This window comes from Dunckerocampus dactyliophorus, chromosome 5, assembly GCF_027744805.1.
Source record: "Dunckerocampus dactyliophorus isolate RoL2022-P2 chromosome 5, RoL_Ddac_1.1, whole genome shotgun sequence".
In the NCBI taxonomy this organism is placed as follows: domain Eukaryota; kingdom Metazoa; phylum Chordata; class Actinopteri; order Syngnathiformes; family Syngnathidae; genus Dunckerocampus; species Dunckerocampus dactyliophorus.
Window position 1 is genome coordinate 23,425,012 of NC_072823.1, and position 18,412 is coordinate 23,443,423.

The 18,412-nt window shown below is 41.1% G+C and overlaps 1 protein-coding gene across 10 annotated transcripts in view; it reads left to right on the forward strand.

Annotated features, from left to right (window-relative positions):
- The window catches only part of mgat4c (mgat4 family member C), a 150,107-nt gene that overhangs the window by 46,189 nt on the left and 85,506 nt on the right, over positions 1-18,412 (forward strand). For 5 of the 10 annotated variants that reach the window (XM_054775632.1, XM_054775633.1, XM_054775634.1 and 2 more), the window contains one exon: positions 15,315-15,389. The exons of the other annotated variants lie outside the window; for them this stretch is intronic. The gene's annotated coding sequence lies outside the window, so the exon portion shown is untranslated. The remainder of the gene's footprint in view (positions 1-15,314; positions 15,390-18,412) is intronic. 10 annotated transcript variants of the gene reach the window in all.

Here is an 18,412-nt window from a genome sequence, read left to right on the forward strand (position 1 = left end):
GTTCATCAAACCATTCATCCAGCCAGCGAGTCCAGTTTTTTCCAGTATAATCCATCCATCCATCCATCCATCTGTTCATCCATCCATCCGTCTTTCTGTCTGTCCATCCACACATTTACCCACTCAATCATTTGCTCATCAAACATTCATCCAGCCAGCCAGTCCAGTTTTGTCTATGTAATCTATTCATCCATCCATCAATATACAACCATGCACTCCACTGATACATCCATCCATCCATCCACCCACCCACCCACCCATCCATCCACACACTTGCATAGTATTTTTCATTTATTTTTTTCCAGTATGTTCCATCCGTCCGTTCATTTATCCATTCGTCCTTCTGTCCATCAATCCACACACTTGCCCACTCATCTATTCAGTCATCTAACCATTCATCCAACCAGCCAGTCAAATTTTTTAAAGTATAATAATCCATCCATCCGTCCGTCCATCCATTCATCCATCCATCCATCCATTTGTTCTTTTTGTCTTTTCGTCCTTTTGTCTTTCATCCACACACTTAGCCACTCAGTTTTTTTCAGTGTAATCTATCCATCTACAACAGGGGTCTCAAACACAATTTACCTGGGGGCCGCTGGAGGTAGAGTCTGAGTGAGGCTGGGCCGCATCAAGTATTGGGAGTAGGGCTGGGAATCTCGGGGCACCTCACGATACGACACGCGATACATGGCTCACAATAACAATAATAGCTTGATACAGTAATAAGGGTGAATCAAAGAAATAAATAAATAATTTCACAGTTTATATTTTGTGGCATTCAACTGGGATAGGCTCCAGCTTACCCGTGACCCTAATGAAGACAAGCGGTATAGAAAATGGGTGGAATTCTTTTAAGTGATTCACTCACTCTTAGTTCAGTGTAGGCTTACGTGTGCATCCTATGAGTAACATTGGATTGTCGCAGGCCGTATTACAGTCATCTTTGAAGACAAGTTGTGGGCCGCAAAATGTGACTTGATGGGCCGCAAATGGCCCGCGCGCCGCAAGTTTGAGACCCCTGATCTACAATCATCCACTACACTGATCTATCCGTCCATCCATCCACTTACCCAGTCATCTTTTCGCCCATCAAACCATTCTTCCAGCCAGCCAGTGCAGTTTTTTTCAGTATAATCCATCCATCAATTCATCATTCTACAACTATCCACTCCATTGATCCACCCATCCATCCATCCATCCATCCATCCATCCATCCATCCATCCATCCATCCATCCATCCATCCATTCATCATCCATCCTTCCACTACATTTCCTTATCCACCCATCCTACCACCATCTCGTTCCCATTCTATTAGTCCATCCATTTCATTAATCATTACATCCTTCATTGCTACGTCTATCAACCCATCCAATCAGGTTGTCATTTCATCTTTTATCCATCCACTAAACCCATGCATGCCTCCAACTATCCACCCATTAATCTGCAAAACCATCCATCCCTGCATGCATCCACATGTCAGCAGGCTTGTTCTTGGTGTGTGCGTGTGTGTGTGTGTGTGTGCGCGCACGTTCACGGTATGCGGTGTTGAAAGAGAAGCAAGGTGAAATATTCATCCATTGACAAGCTGCCGTCACACCTCCTCCATCCTCGTTTACATTTCTTTTCCGGCATGTGCACGTCGCCCAGGTTGAAAGCGAGGAGGGACCGTGGACGCTCTCATTTCCATGCATTCATCAGAATGGTGTTTCATCTTTGACTAAGCTAAAGAAAAAGCACAGCGGTTTGCTTTAAGTGCTTAATGGAATGCTGTGACTGTGAATGACAAATAGAAAAGCTTTAGGGGCTCTCCACACAGAAAGGTTTTCAGGTGAAAACAGCAAAGTATTTTATTGTTTCAGCTTTTCATCCACCCGCAAACAGCATTCTGGGTGCCCTGAAACAATATATTTTTTTGGAAAATCTGAAAATGCCGGCTTGTTGTTGCCGTGTAGACAAAAAAATCTCTAGTTTCTGAAAACTATGTTGTCACCGCCCCGTTATGTGACCAGAATTGACAGGCTGACAAAATATCTGAATACTGCAACCGGCATGACTCACCTCAATACACATTCTCCTGATATTTTGTTGTTTTATACTCCAAAATGACTCACGGAAGTAATTCCACTTCGTTATCAGTCTAGACGAGCCTTGGAAACCTGAAGATGACAGATTTCATGCGCCTTCGTTAATTCTTCTTCTGTTGTTTTGGTGTCATGTAGCTCTGTCTGCGTGTCTGTTTACAGGTCCACAGGTGCGTGTGTTATGTATTACATTGTTTTCACCCAGTGACCCATTCCCGTCTGGATGCAACTACGTACTAATCCGACACCGTGTGAATGCTAATTTTTTTCAACCAGGAACCAGGAAAAATTCCAGGAACGTTTGTTTGCTTCTTGATTCTTTTCCCAAGGTGATGTTTGACGTTCCTGTGAATAATTTATTTTAATTTACACATCTGGAAGTCTTCAATAGTCATCTCTTGAATTCATGCTTGTAATCTGGATTTTTCTACATTGTCTTCACTTAACTCGAAATAGGCTAACAGAACACTTTTTTCGGTTTTGGTGGCTGCAGGATTGGGTCTCTGCTTTTTGCAGTTGATGTAGTCCTGCTGGCTTCAACCTTCAGGTCTCCGTTCGCAGATGAGTGTGAAGCGGCAGGAATGGGAATCAGCACCTCCAAGTTGGTTCTTGACTGGGAATGGGTGGAGTGCCATCTCCGGTTCAGCAATGAGGTCCTGCTCCAAGTGGAGAAGTTTAAGTACCTTGGGGTCTTGTTAACAAGTGAGAGAAGGATGGAACGCGAGATTGACAAGTGGAATGGTGCGGAGTTTACAGTGATGCATATTTTGCTTCAGTCTGTTGTGATGCCGTGAGAGCTGAGGCGAAAGGCAAAGCTCCCAATTTACCAGTCCTATGTTCCTAGCTTTGGATAGTGACTGAAAGGATCCCAGGTACAAGGGGACGAAATTAGTTTCCTCCACAGGGTGGCTGAGTTCTCCTTTATATATAGGGTGATCCGGGAAGATCTTGGAGTAGACTTGCTGCTCCTCCACATTGAGAGGAGCTAGATGAGGGTGCTTGGGCTCCTGGACAGAATGCTTCCCGGGCACCTCCCTGACCGACTTTGTACCGTCTATGTATCTCAGCTGGCCTGGGAACGCCTCTGGATCTCCAGGGAGAAGCTGGACAAGGTAACTGGGGAAGGTTTATGTTTAAAAATGGAGTATGAATGAAAAAGACCGTGTAATAATTTGACCTTAGTATACCCCTGATAATTAAAAAAGATCTTGCGAAGATATGGAGACATATTTTGATTGGTTGTAAATTGTGACTGGTAGAACAGCAGAAAGGAAGCAGAAACAATTGCATGACATCCTACATACACCGTGATGCATAGAACAAAAATACAATTGTCTGTGACATCCGAGTGGGATGTTTCTCTCCAATTTCCATCCTTGTCAGAGGCTGTGGGCATGAAGGTGTGTGGAATGAAGGCGCACATGTCAAAGAAAATCTTTGCCCGTCAAAAGCAGAAAATCTTATAGTGGTGACAGCAGGCTTGTTTAAGTCCAAGAGTGTGCTTGCATTCAGATTGATCAGCTCACTGCAGCGTGATTAGCCTGAGAGCAACAAGCAGATGGGTGGGCAGGCTACATGAAAGGAAAGGCTGCAAATCAACTTTTCATTGAGGTCCTATGTAGCTTTTTTAATGTCATCACAGGCTGAGACATTTACACTTACAGAAATACACAATATGAGAGTGGGAATTTTATTAACACCCAACAGGGTGTCTGACTGACAGAAAATCTAGTACGCATTTTCACCATGACAGGGCACATGAAATAATGAAATAAGTCATTTTGGTGTGTTGATGCTATTTTGGGGGGGAAATTCCATACATTTTCCATGTTTTTTTGTTGTCTGTGTGGCCTAAGTAATCCTTCATAATGTTCTAATGCGGACTATGCTTAATTTATTTCTAGAATCTGCCACGGGCCACTCGTTGCTGTCCGCACCCCGGTCTATGCCTCCATAAACTGTATACATATGTATCAACAGTGAGCTGTGCGGCTCTGAAGTACGCATTAGAGCTGAGATGTAGGCTGGTTTTTTTCTTTCAATATATTTAACTGCTGAGCATATCTTGCCCTACATTGGATTGCTTTTTTGCATATTTTATAAATCAAAGGTGAAGAATATCACAGTGTCCCCCACATTCCGACATTTTCCATATAAACTACTCACCAAAAGTTTTCAGGTGAAATGTCAGGATGAACCTAAAATGCACTATAACCTTTACAGATGAACTTAATTTGACCTCCTCTAAACTTTTGAATGCATATGTTTAACTGTTCAATGTTGCAGCACTTTTTGCTGTTCTCTAACAAGAAGCTGAACGGAAAAATTGTATGCCTTTCAGTGACTCTTCCAGTCTGTCTGTATCTCTGTTACAACCTGCTGATAAAACTCTAAGCTCAGTGGCCACTTCCCTCTGAGAACATCCGCTTTGAAGCCTCGCAATAGTGATGTACTGTGGCCAAATTGTTAGGTGAAGGTCTTGGTCTCATGATGTCTAAATAAGAACAGTAGGGGTGTCACGAGACTCTCAGTTCACGAGACGAGACAATACATGAGATTGGGTCTACGAGAACGAGACAAGATTTCAACATTCATTCATTCATTTTCTATATGCTGGAGTATGCTGGAGTTGCTGGAGCCTATCTCAGCTAACTTTAGGCAAGAGGCAGGGTACACCCTAGACTGGTCGCAGGGCGCATATAGACAAACAACCATTCACACTCACATTCATACCTATGGGCAATTTAGGGTCGCCAATTAATGTAACATTCATGTGGAAGGACGCGGAGTACTCGATTTCAACATTTCTTTTAAAAAAGGTACAATGAAAAAATATATGACAATATATTGCAATCTACCAATCTACTAATTTCATTTTGTTACACTCTTCTGCACGCTTTGTGTATGCTACTGGCCCAACCTCCACCCACCGAGACAAAGAGTCAGCACGAAAAAAAACGGCTCACTCCATTCATGCCGTTGTTCTATATATAACTTTAGCGCGGAACAAACGCACTAAAGTTGTGAAACCATTTCAAAGAGCAAACTCTCTTCCCGCCTGTTTGGAGACGAGGACAACAGACACGCATGCACATGGCAATGCATTAAGGCCGGCAAAATTATTGAGTTCATTTTCATTTATTGTGTGATTCATTTATTAAGTTATTATCATGCCAGGCCTAGTGCCCATGAGACATTTTTTTTTTCTGAACGAGAAATCTAGTCAAGTTTTTATCTCGAAAGATCTTGTGACATGAGATGTAATGACACCACTAATGAAGTGGTGGACAGTTTAAATACCAATTCTAAGTAGAAGAGACAGGCGAGGCTGCAGAAGGAGCACCGGTAGAGGGTACAGGATCTCTTGCTGAATGAACGTAAGGCTTACCGGGTGTTGGCTCTGGTCTTCCACAAAGTTGCTTAGTTATCACTGTCACTTTCTAAGGAGCAGATCATTTTACATAGTCAAGGATATGATCTTTATTATTAATGACTGATGTCACAGGCTAAAACCAAACATGTGGCCTCCTCGCTTGGAGCTTCTCATGTTGTCCATTTTCACTTTCACTTTTATGATGTTAGCCCACTTCCACCAGAAGAGCCTGCCTTATGCTTGGTAGATATAATGAGTCCACAAAGTTAATTAATAAGCGGTGTTATTCACTCATTGTAGCTGTGAATAAGGCTGACTCGAGCCATCCGCGGCGTCTTGCTGCTGCACGCATCCATGCAGAGTGCAGCGTGTATTCATGTGCAGTGTATACCATATAAACTAGTTCTCAAATGAGTCAACTTTTACTACTAGTGGAGGATAATAAACAACAACTATGTTAACTCTAAACTTGTACTTTAAGCAATTATTTACAAAAATGTGTGCTGGGAGCACGCTTCCCACCGCGTTACACTTACATGTTTAGAGTTAACGTAGTTGGTGTTTATTATTCCCCATAGTAGTAGTAGTTGCCCTGTGCCTGTGAACTTACCTGGTCACATGTTGGCACCGTGATAGTAGTTTCTGTCTAGTGACCCCCCTCATTGCGAATGTAGTGTTGGTTTATTGCTTTAGGATTCAAGATTGCCATTGTATGTAATATAAAGTTAACTTTTCCCCGGTGCACAGGCTGCCATTACACTAAACTTTGATGTCGTAGTAAGTAGGAAGCCACAAAATATGGTCCGGGCTGCCAGTTTGAGACCACTGCTATAGAAGAACATCATTGACATACGGACACACTCCAAAATCTGATAGAAAGTTTTCCCAGAAGAGTAGAAGCTGTTCTCGCTGCAAAGATGTCTTCTTCACTTTTCACTTCCCGTTACTATTGTCCATATAATGTAACAATATGGATGTTGGCGGTCTCCGAGCAGCTAATTAAAGCTGTAATCACGTTGTAGAGGGAAAACACAGGGGGGAGGCTATGTGGAGTTTTACTTAACAAAGTCAGCTAATTAGGTCGGAGCTCTTTATCCTCATGAAGCACTGAGGGCACAGAGCTTACGGCTCTTTGCTGCCATGATTCTTCTCCTTCTGCAGGAAGTTAGGACCTTCTGTTGGCAAACAACTATTTCACATTCAGACGGCTTGCAAAGTGGTTTGTTTTGTCGAGTGACAAAAGTGCAAAGCTTCACAGGAGCTCTTGAGGCGGGAGAAGGGAACTTCTGCTTGTGTTTGTGTGAACTCACCTTTCATCTCAGGAGGAGGCAGTGCTGTGCCAAGGTGCCACTGAACAATCGAGTCACCTCAGCAGGACACCAACGGTTGACTGCTGTTTGAATCCATTTTTGCCGCCATTTTGAACAACATAGTTGCTGTGAGGCGCCTTCCTTTGAAGGTCAATGCCTCGCCAAGACTGTCCCAATTTAAGGCATGCTCCCACTCATCCTTTCGTACCGTGAAGGACTTGGGTGCGATTCCCTTGCCCTCTCCTGGCCCCTGTTGGCCTGCGTTCACAATGATCATTTGTGCTATGACCGGGTTACTTGTCCCATCACTCCTATTCTGCTGTTTTAGTATGTTTCGGTGTGTAAGCCAGTACTTTTTTCTCATGCTTTGAACCCTGTGGCTTATGCAGTGATGCAGCTAATATACGGCTAAAAGAACTACAGTTCCCATGATGCTTAGAGTGCCGCTTCAAGAAGTAGTGAATTGGACGAATTAAGTGGACGCTAATATCACGTTTTAAAGTCTCATGCAGCTTGAACTCACTTTGTCATGCTTTTTGGCGTTGGTTGTTTGGTGGTCTTGCGAGGATCTTCAGGCTGTTTTTTTGTGGTGTTGCTTCGGATGAGCGATGGGGTTGGTTGTGTTGAACTTCCTCGGTTCTGTGCCACTGCACGTGTTTTGCGCTCGCCTGCGACATCTACAATATCAATACTGGATTGGATCCACAAGATTGATATCTTTCTGCTCGCTTCGACGTAGGACTGCAACTAACGATTATTTTAATAACTGATTAATCAGTCGATTATTTGTTTTGATTAATTGATTACTTGTTTTTTTTTAAAAACATATTTTTAATTTCTGCCTCATTATTCAGAAATATAAGATTTGAACTGACAGAGCAAATACTACACACACACCAAGTTGCCGCTTGAATATTCTGTTAAAATAATGTTAAATCATAAAAAAATCTAAATGTTTGTCAAATAGCCTCAGTCAAAAAATAAATGCACACAAAAATACAATCATGATCATTTTCTTAGTCGATTGATCTGAAGCTTGTGTCAATTAATGGAGTAATCGGTTAGGCCATAGATGGACCAAATTAATATGAAGCAAACACCTAGAGTTAATGGTTGGGTCCGCAACATATCAGAAAAAAGGCAAAAATGCCCATCACTGTTTTCCAAATTAAAAGCCGATATGTGTGAATAGCTTGTTTTGGCTAAAACACATGGATGCCTAAGGAAATAAAAAATGTATATATTAAAATATTCACTTTTGAGAGCTGAAATCAGAGCATATTTACATATTTAAATTTAAAAAAACTATTAATTGATTACCAAAATAGTTGTGGATGAATTGAGTAACTGACCAACCATCGATTAATCAATTCATTGTTACAGCTCTACTTTACAGCTGTACTTCTATGTTTATTTTTTATAAATATCTGTGTGGGGTTTTTTGTACTGTTGAAATATATTGTATATATTTATTTATTGTAATAGTGTTTACGCATTTAGGAAGTCAATTCTTAGACACAAGAGGGTTTTGAGGCCAAAAAGGTTTTTGCTTTTTACTTATTTTGCACGATTGACTTTATTTAGCTCAAACAATTGTATGTGATCAAAGGGAATAACTGTATTATTTTGCTGATATTGTTACATTGTTTTACATTGTTGTTTTAAATATAAATTGTTCACAAATAGGTTTGTTGATACATTTTTTTTTGTTCACCCTGTTTTCTGTTTTCTGTTTTCTGATTATAATTATGTTCAACAAATAAAAGGCAAAAATCAAAACAACATTATGTAATGATCTTTAAAAATATCCAATTAAAAAGTACTGGTATCGATATTGACGATACTGGTCCTGTATTTATTTGGTATAAGGATTGAATTTTGTAGGAATTTGTAGGAATTTCCAAGGGTGACCGAATGTGTTTTGACTTTTGGATTATTTTGAGTCTTTCTAATTTATTTCTGTTATGAATTGTGTCAATTATCATGCATTACCTGCAAGGAACGATCACAATACAGTCATTACATCACATTGCAAATGTACATTAAATTGTGCAAGGTCCTGGCCCACCTTTTCCGACTGTGTCAAAAGAGGGGAGGTGGATCGGTGTACTCACACTAGCCAAACCTGCTGGAATTCAGGTGAGCAGTGGGTCCAGACTCGGCACGATTGGTCCGGTTCTCAAACAGGGGTACTTGAAGGTACTCCAAGGGCGTAGGTGAGATTTAAATATTTCTATACAAATATGTGCAGTAGGGACAACGATTGATTCCCTGCTGATTTTTTAAGTTTACCCACGACCACTACAGATGAGCACTGTTTTGTACAGTAATAAATCAGATAGTGGTGCTACATCTTTTTTTCAAAAATACTTTTCTCTGATTAAGCGGGTACTTGGCTGAAAGAATTTTCCACGGGGGTTCTTTACTACAAAAAGGTTGGCAACCAGCCGGCTTTGTGTGAGTACGATATGTGCACTATATGTGCATGACATACTGCTACTATCCAAGATTCTTTATGTGTCTCTGTTTAGTCCTGAAGCAGATTTAAATATTCACAACCGTAGGGTGAACCTTGCAGTGAAACTGTACAATATGTTTCTGCTTGCTACCTTTCATTGCATCTTTTTATTTCAGAGAGCTCCTTTTCTATATACTATTAGCAAGTATAAGTGCAATAAAGATGTTATTTAACACTCAATAACCTCAAATACACTCAAATAAGAGATTGCATGCACACATCACCATAATACACAAAACGGTTACAATCTTCCTGTAGAATGAATAACAACAAAGATAAATTATATTATAATACATTACAATCTCTATTATCGCCCTGAGTGGAAATTAGTCTGGATCACTAGAGCGATAACAACACAACAACACAACTCCAAAGAGCAATAAAAGGCTTTAAAAAGACAAATGGATACAAATGCAAAATACAAGCTATTTGCTATGTGGTGTGAAATATGTGCTAAGAAAATAAAAAGAAATAAAAATAAAATGCCAAAAAATCCAATAAAAACATGGCTACTTGTAAGTTGGTGTGTTCTTCTTCAGACCAGTAGGTGGCGGTAATTTGTATTACTAAACAATTAAAGAAAGAAAACTATTGCTGGGTTTCAATTGGAGCACTTGCGTACCTACACATAAGTCGTTTGAGTGCAGTGTGTTCACACTGCGAAATACGGTAAAATCAGTGCACAGTCATGTTGCACTCATAACGCTCAAAATGGTGAGTGTGCAGTGCTGGACACTTACCACCCTCAGCATCAAAAATTCATTACAAAGCTAGTAATACCGTATTCATGTACCTATATGTTTATTTTTGCTCTTGTGCGATGGTATTGTATCACACTGAGAGCTCTTTCTAATATTTTGTCCCTCTCGTTGCTAAATTTGTGCACGTGTACCTAATGTTGTGACCAGTCAAGTAGTACCAAGCATTAAGTCATAGAGCAGACGCAGCCCTTTTGCCGCACTTCACTGTGAGTCACCAGCAGGTTCTGTGCGACCTTGCGGCCTCACGTTGTCGCCTTCCCCCATCTAGCTCGCGCTGGCGTCCCTCCCCGGGGCTTCCTGTCTGCAGAGCCCGAACACAAGAGGCAGTGTGGGGAGTTTGGCCCTAAAGGGACCGTCATGGTGACCTGATTTTTTTCACTGTAGCTCGCCATATTCCTTGAGGACTACTGTAAGACCTGATTGGTTAGAGCAGAGGTGCGCAAAGTCTTAGTTTGAAGTATTAACTTTTTTTTTCAGACTTTTTTCAAGTAATTTGCAACTTAATTGCAAGAGTTCATGATGTAATGTTTCTTTACCAAGTGTCAACAGGCCTGGAATGCATGTTATTACAGTTTTCAGTTTTGCGGGGATTGAACGTCATCTGTACATAATGAATCTTTTCACAAAAGCAAAAAAAAAGCGTTATTATTATTACGCGATTGTTGTGTTATTCCAGTGATTGTTCATCGAGTCACGTCCTTTTCTTTGAGGCGTCTGGATGTCGCTGTGGCGAAGCTGTAAAGCCACAGCTGCACAGCCTGTTAGCACAATAAATTACTCCAATTAGGAGTCAAACAAAAGAGGCTGACACCGCAGCATCATGACTCATGCCCGCACATTGCAAAGCAACGGAATGGTTCAGAACACCTGCCCCTATCATTTCTGCCATCAGAAGGGAGTTCCGGTCCAGAAAGTATGCAGAGGAAGAGAGGGACTGTCTTGGTGTTATGACTAAATTAGAAAAAAAGATGCTGCATAATTGCCTGGCAGATAATTAATTGGTGTTTAGCCGAAGCGTTGCGTATACATCAGGCCTGCTGGCAGCTGCCCACCGTATCGATGGCACCGCTAATGATGGCAATAATGAGGGAAGGTTTAGGAGCATGCTGAATGAGGCGAACAATGGCAACATCTGCGCCTCTTTGCTGTTAGACTACAATACTTACCGTATTTCATTTGCCTCTCTAAAAGCGACATAAAATGTAAAAAATGGTGGTTTTCTTTCCCTCAAGTTACAATCTAAACCCCAAAAGGCTAATTTGTGCATTTTCCTGATCAACAGAGGTAAAAAAATCTAGTGTACAGAAGTAGAACCACCCACATTGTACCCCGAAATGTCTCACTGATGTACGTTTATGTTAGAATAAACAGTTCAGTACAGTGGAACATCGGTTTTTGTCATAATCCATTCCAAAAGGTTGGCCGAAAACCGAAATGTATGAAAACCAAATCATTTTTCCCCATAAGAAAAAATAATGTGATTCCAATGAATCCCTTCTTGACACCCAAAACCCCCATTTTTATAGATTCTCATACATGACTTTTACCATTATTGAAAACTGATGAATCGAGGGTAGGGGGGTGGAAGAGACAGAAGGGCCATGTGGACCCTGTTTCATTCTAGTACGTTACAAACTTAACTTTAAAGAGTGGACTGTTAGAGCTGTATCTTTGCTCACTTGAACTTTATTGTAAACTTCAGGAGCACGAACAATCATCATTACACACACTGGCTCGGCTCAGTTTGTGTTTTGTGTTTCTTTTAAACCGTTCGCTCTGCAACCTGTGTTAACTCAGAACCTTTACATTACAATCATATAACAGACGCTACCGTTGCACTTTGCGACAACCTATTTCTTGAATTCAATAGTGTTTCGCACTATTCTTAATGAAACTTGTTTTTTTTTTGCAGCCATCCAAAATAAAAAGGCACAGATTCCTCATGAAAGGAGGAAGGAAGGAAGGATACAGATACAGAGTTGTTGATCGTTTTGTGCGTCTTAAACCACATACACATGCGTGCACACACACACACACAAAATAAAGATTAAAGGATTCCCTGGCTGGAATCTGCCTATAGTGTCCCAACTCTATAAGAACCACAAGCACATTCTTCACAGAAACGGAGTCACCAACACGTGGATGCTTTGCTTGGGCACTCGATTCTGCGGGATGATACGACTAGATACGACAAACAAGGGTCAATGTTTGGCCGTACGGTAGCCGAGACAGTGTAAGGAAATTGAGATTCCACTGTACAGTCATGGAAAAAATGATTAGACCACCCTTGTTTTTCAGTTTATTGATCCATTTTAATGCCTGGTACAACTAAAGGTACATTTGTGTAATGATGATAACAAATATAGCTCATAAGAGTTGAATTTAAGAGCTGATATCTAGCAACTTCCATGGTTTTCTTGATAATAACCAAAACCACTTAAGTTCTTACATGAATAGCTAGAGCATTGTACTGCCAAAAAATGTAACTCTTATGAGCTGTTTTTGTTGTCATTGTTATATTTATCCAAACAAAGGTACCTTTAGTAGTATCAGGCATTAAAATGAACGAGAAACGGAAGAAACAAGGGTGGTCTAATCATTTTTTCCATGACAGTATGTCTCTCCTGGCTCTCTCAAACTGTGGATGATCATGACATGAGCAGACCAATCAGCAACAATCAAGGACAAGACGGGAGGGGGGCATGGTTTAAATGTGAGACATTAGCTACCAATCAAGCATGTCTTTGGACTTGTTGACTTGATTAGCCTCTTATGGACAATGCTACACAGTCAACCTTTGTCCAGTCACCTGTGGTTTTGTTTTCAAAGGCCTGCCCTTTTCCAAACAATTGCTAACCATGTGGAATGTCTGTTTAAGGAGGTTGTGTACTTTTCAGAAGGTGAAGGTTCACCGTGGTTCAAACAACCATTTTTATCTACGGTCTCACCTTTGGTGATCCAACCTTTAGTCTTCAGAGGACAGATGGAGTATGTCCTTCCTGTATCCTGGATTGTTTTAGCGAATAATGAGACCAAAGCCTGGCCTCTGTCACACAACATCCAAGCTGCTGTGACAGTGGATGGTTCTTGGCGAGAAGAAGAGGCCATGAAATCCTGTAGAATGGAGACAATTCATGAAAGAAAAAAGCATTACGTTGCTCAAGTGGATTTTACTGAGAGTCCATCCTACAGTTTGTGACTACAGTGGACATGCTCTGACTGTGAAGGAATCGATCAGTGTCACAAGATGTGACACACTGTTATATGTGTTGTGTACAGTTAGAGCCCATTGGTAGAGATTCATCTTTGGACTCCAACTAACTCTTTGGATCTTTTCCAGAGGTTCAAAGTCTTGAACCTTGGAAAGCACCACCCCATTGACAAGGCACTGAAATGGAGGTACAGTCCAAAGGTACCCACTGTACTAATTTACCCCATAAAGTTACATATTAGACTTTTGAGTAACTGTTTCTACCATTTCTACAACCACAAAGGGTGCCAGGTATGTTCCAAAGCAGTCAAAGTCAAGCACCAAGGATGTCTTGTTTCATTACCTTGTGCTAAAAATGTCACATGGCCCAAGCAGAGATTGGCTAAGAAAAAAACAAGGGAAGCGCTGCCGCGGTGCCCTGATTTCTTTGCAATTAGCACCGCGCTTGCAAACAGTCTAACACGACTGACCTCCCCTCGCACAGTCGTGGTCACCACGTGAAGCCTCTCCTGGCTTATTACGGCCCGAATGTTATGGTAATGGAAGGCACGTCTGTGTGGCAGCGATAGCACCGCAGGAAAGGAAAGCCTATTATCCGTCGCTGTGTGGTCTCATCCGCCAGTGGCTGATGGTAATAATGGCGAGGGAGGGGGCGTCCTATCTGTTATGGTGACGATGCCACGCCTTCCCGTCGCACTCGGCTGTGTCTTGGGCCTGCATGTTGCGAATGTGAACCATGAAACTTGAAAAAGTCTCATTTTGACTAAGCTCATTTGTTCTTAAAGTTTTGGTGTTGCTTTGTCAGGCATTGTACTGTACAGCGGGAAGGAGCAATCCCTCTTGGATAAATTCTCTCAAAAATGTGGTTGGTTGCAATCATGATCTCAAACAGCAGCAGAATTGAGAGTTTTCCAACTCTAATACTGCACAAATGATCTTAAGAAGGATGTTCTTTAGATGAACGCATGTTTACATGCACCTGTCTTCTTCTCATTTGTAGCATGTGTCTCAAATGGAATACTTCAGTCGATCAGTGTAATGTGTACACTGTGTACTTAGTTCCTCAGTGCACAGTTTACAGTGTAGTGCTGTCCCAAATCCATTAAATTACATTAGATTAGATTGGATAGAACGTTATTGATCCCTTGGGCATGTGCTCTAAGGAAATCAAGGCTCCAGTAGCAGCAACACCATATGCAGTACAGTAATCCCTTGCCACTTCTCGCTTTGAATTTTGCAGCTTCACTCTATCACGGTTTTTCAAAATTATTACATCATGCTGTGTTGTGGTTGACTGCTACCTATTAGAAAAAAAATATGCATATTTAAGCACATTTTATGTGTTTTTTTTGTTAAATGTAGCATTTTCAAGCATAAAAATGGATTTAAAATACATATATAAAGCATTCAGAAAACGTATTCAAAGACATTGTGATAATATGTAGTATTCTACTCTGGTTACTAGGTGTCATTAATGTAACTGTAATGTTTGGTGAGACTTGATTGCCGAAACAACAGGCAATCCCCCACTCTGCTCCCCTAGCGCCGGAACACATTTACAGCAACACACACAAGCACACGTCTTATGTCTTAAATGGCTTATTTTCTCTTTTTATGTCTACTACAATAGGTAATACAAGTGTAAAGGTTACTATAGGGGTGTTATTTCATGTCTAGAGGGCGCTAATAATGTTAAAAAACACATTTAGAAGGTTGTAAACAGGTTTTTTATGCCCTAGGAAAATATTACATTTATAAATGAGGAATCCTACTTCGTTGGAAATGTACTTATCATGGTCGGGTCTAGAACCAATTAAGCTCAATAATCGAGGGATGACTGTATACAAGGCAGTAGCAGCACCGTGTGCACAGTAAAACACGTACAAATCAAATAGAATAATCACGTAAGAATACATTTTAAAAAACAGCTAAAAAACATAATACTACTTCTATTACTGCTGAAAAGTTTCAGTAGTGCCCCTTCCTATATTCTCTCCATCTTCTCTCCAAGCGTGCAGCAAATAAAGGGCATGTTCTTCATCATGTTGCTTCTCAGGTGCGGCTGACGACTTCCTGCTTCCGCTCCGAGTCCACCTGAAGGCTGCTGCCCACACCCGCGCCTGATACTTGGGTAAGTGTTCAACTCTGAAGCTGAGGAAGGGTTTTACTCTGTGACATTTTTTTTTTTTTGCCGCAAAATGATGATGCCATTCTGATCTTTGGGCCGAAAGCGGATATTTAGACGATCTATCGCCAAGGGAGAGCAAAGTGGCGAGACAAGCGTTTGTAGATCTAAGTTTGTTTCCCTGCTGGCTCCGAATTCACACACTGTGACAGATTGAAACTGCAAAAGTGTGTTTGTGTTGGCTCGCTGCTGGAATGTTCCTGCCCACAGGCTTTATCTGCCAGAGAAAATATTGACCAGCAACAGTTGCACTTTGGTGGCATTATTGCTTTTCTCACTCTGTGTGTATGTGTGTGTGTGTGTGTGTGTCTGTGTGTGTGTTCAAGCGGTGGTCGCCAAGCACAACAATTGCAAACCTGCGGCCATATTGACAGTCCTTCTTGTTTGTGGTGTGCGGGGCAACTTGCTGTTTACTCTGAGCTTCTTCCAGCGAGCGCTTTTTGTCCACAAACAACGCAGAATTGCTTGAGCAAAGACAGCAGACACAAACTGGTTTGCTGAGCTGCACAACCTTGAGGAGCTCCTGTATTAATGACGGACGGCATTAAGAGAAGTGCCTTTAGTAGCTGAAAGTTTGCCTGACCTATTTACATGGTAACAGGTTTTTGTGTACATGGTCACGTTTACAAATTGTCATCAACGTGCGTGTGTGTGCTTGTGCCGTACCCCCCCTCCCCCCCAAGCCACGTGTACACACTGCGCATGGATGTGTGCGCCCCAAATTTAACTGTAGAGGAGCGATCACATGACAGTTGGCTATGCGCCGCCCGTGCGTGTTTGGCGTGTTTGTGTCGATACATCTGACTGAAAAAAACTGAATAGCGAAAAAACGCGAGTGACAAAAACACCCATAAATATATCTACAGTCATGGGAAAAAGGATTAGACCACCCTTGTTTCTTCAGTTTACTGATCTATTTTAATGCCTGGTACAAATCCTGTTTGGACAAATATAATGATGATAACAAATATAGCTCATAAGAGTTTCATTTAAGAGCTGATATCTAGCAACTTCCATGGTTTTCTTGATAATAATAAAGAATAGCTATAGCATTGCACTGCCAAAAAAGTTAACTCTTAACTTAAGTTATGAGCTATTTTTGTTGTCATTGTTATATTTGTCCAAACAAATGTGCCTCTAGTTGTAGGAGGCATTAAAATGAACAAGAAACTGAAGAAACAAGGGTGGTCTAACCATTTTTTTCATGACTGTGTTTATGTCGCTCTAATAAAGTCTGGATTATGCTATTGCCGGCTCGCTCCTCTCCCTTCCATATCCTTCTGCAAGCTTCACGTTGACTTCCTCCTGTGAGTTCACGCTAACATTTACAATAAAAGTGACTGTTGTACTTATTAGGTTAGATTCCACTTCATTTTAAATGATAAAATGCAGGGCTGTACATCGATATTTTAAAGATATTGGTATTTACTTTAAGCACCATATCAAAACCAACCATATCGTTGATATCAATATAGACTGGATTTGCGCCGCATCTCCCTCATCCCTGCATGCAGGAGGAGGGAGGAGGGGCGGAGCAGAAGCCCGGCTGCTCCAGTCGAAGCGACGGCGTCTTCGGTGGAAGAATTAGTCAGCAAGGAATAAGCGGTAGCTCAGTAATGTGGAGGTACTTCGAATTCAGAGCATAAAAAAATCCTTTTCACCACCTTAAAACTCGGCACTAACTCCAATACGAGGAATGTGTGAAGCTGGGCGCTGTCTGCCCATCCTCATGAAAGGAAAAGCAAAGTGTTGTGCTATTATAAAGAGGTGTCTTATCACATTGCTAAGATATGGTCCCTGTTGCAACAGTGGAAAAACGTCTTTAAAAACCTGCTGAAAACGATGGATTATGGCAATAATCGATGTCCAACGAGCTTCGCAGTCACAGTTACTTAGCATGAAGAGCTCTGCCACATATGTACAAGAACGTTACACAAGCCTGTTTCTAAGCCTGATGCAGTGTCTTCTAAAAATGTTTCATGTTTAAAAATACTACTGTTCAATTGAAAGTATTTTTCAGTTGCTGACATTTCAAAATGTCCTCTTAAGCCGGGCATAGCTAAAGGTTTGTTATAAAAAAGATCATATTTGACTTTTTCTATATTTATTTCAAAAACACAACGGCCTACTTTACTTTAGAGGCTATTTTTAGATACGATTTTTTTTATGTGCATCTTGCATGAAGCTTTTAACATTTCCCAAAACATCCTCATGTTCAGTATTTATTTTAATAAAACAACTTGACGCTGATATTTGGCTTTGATTTTGTCTAAACTCACTTTGCTTAAAAAATATTAGGATATATATCGTATATCGATATTCAACCTAAATACTGTATATCGGGATATGAGTTTAGGTCAGCATCGCCCAGCCCTACTCAAATATATAGGTACTCACCACTAATGAATGATAGTGAAGGATGATTGATAGAACAGATGGAAAGGAGACACGGTCTAGCTTTTAGCCTGGTCGTCAGGCTAGCACTACAACCACGCTTCCATCTGTTGTGGTTCCGCCTCCATCGCCCTCTAATTATTACAGGGAATTCCAGTAATTCCAGGAACGAGTTACGATCATTTATTAACTTGAGGTGGGATTTGGACATTTGATTGTAGAAGCTAGTGCTTCCGTAGCCGCACAGGACGCCGCCATCTTACACTGTACTTGTATGCTGTGTTATCATGACGTACACCTAATGTTTTATTATCACGTATTGATAAATTATTACCAATTTAAGGTAAATGAGATGTGTTTTCTGTGAAAAAATGGCCTATATTCAGAGAAAAAAGCATGAATCGGAGGGTTTTCCCACAAATAAAAAACAATGTTAAGTCATGTTAAATCACATACAGTATGCAGGATCCACTGTATTTGTAAGCCCCCCGCCCACACACACACACACACACACACACACACACACCACCCCAAAGCTCTCAGCTTAGGGGAAACACAACTATTTCAAGAGCGAA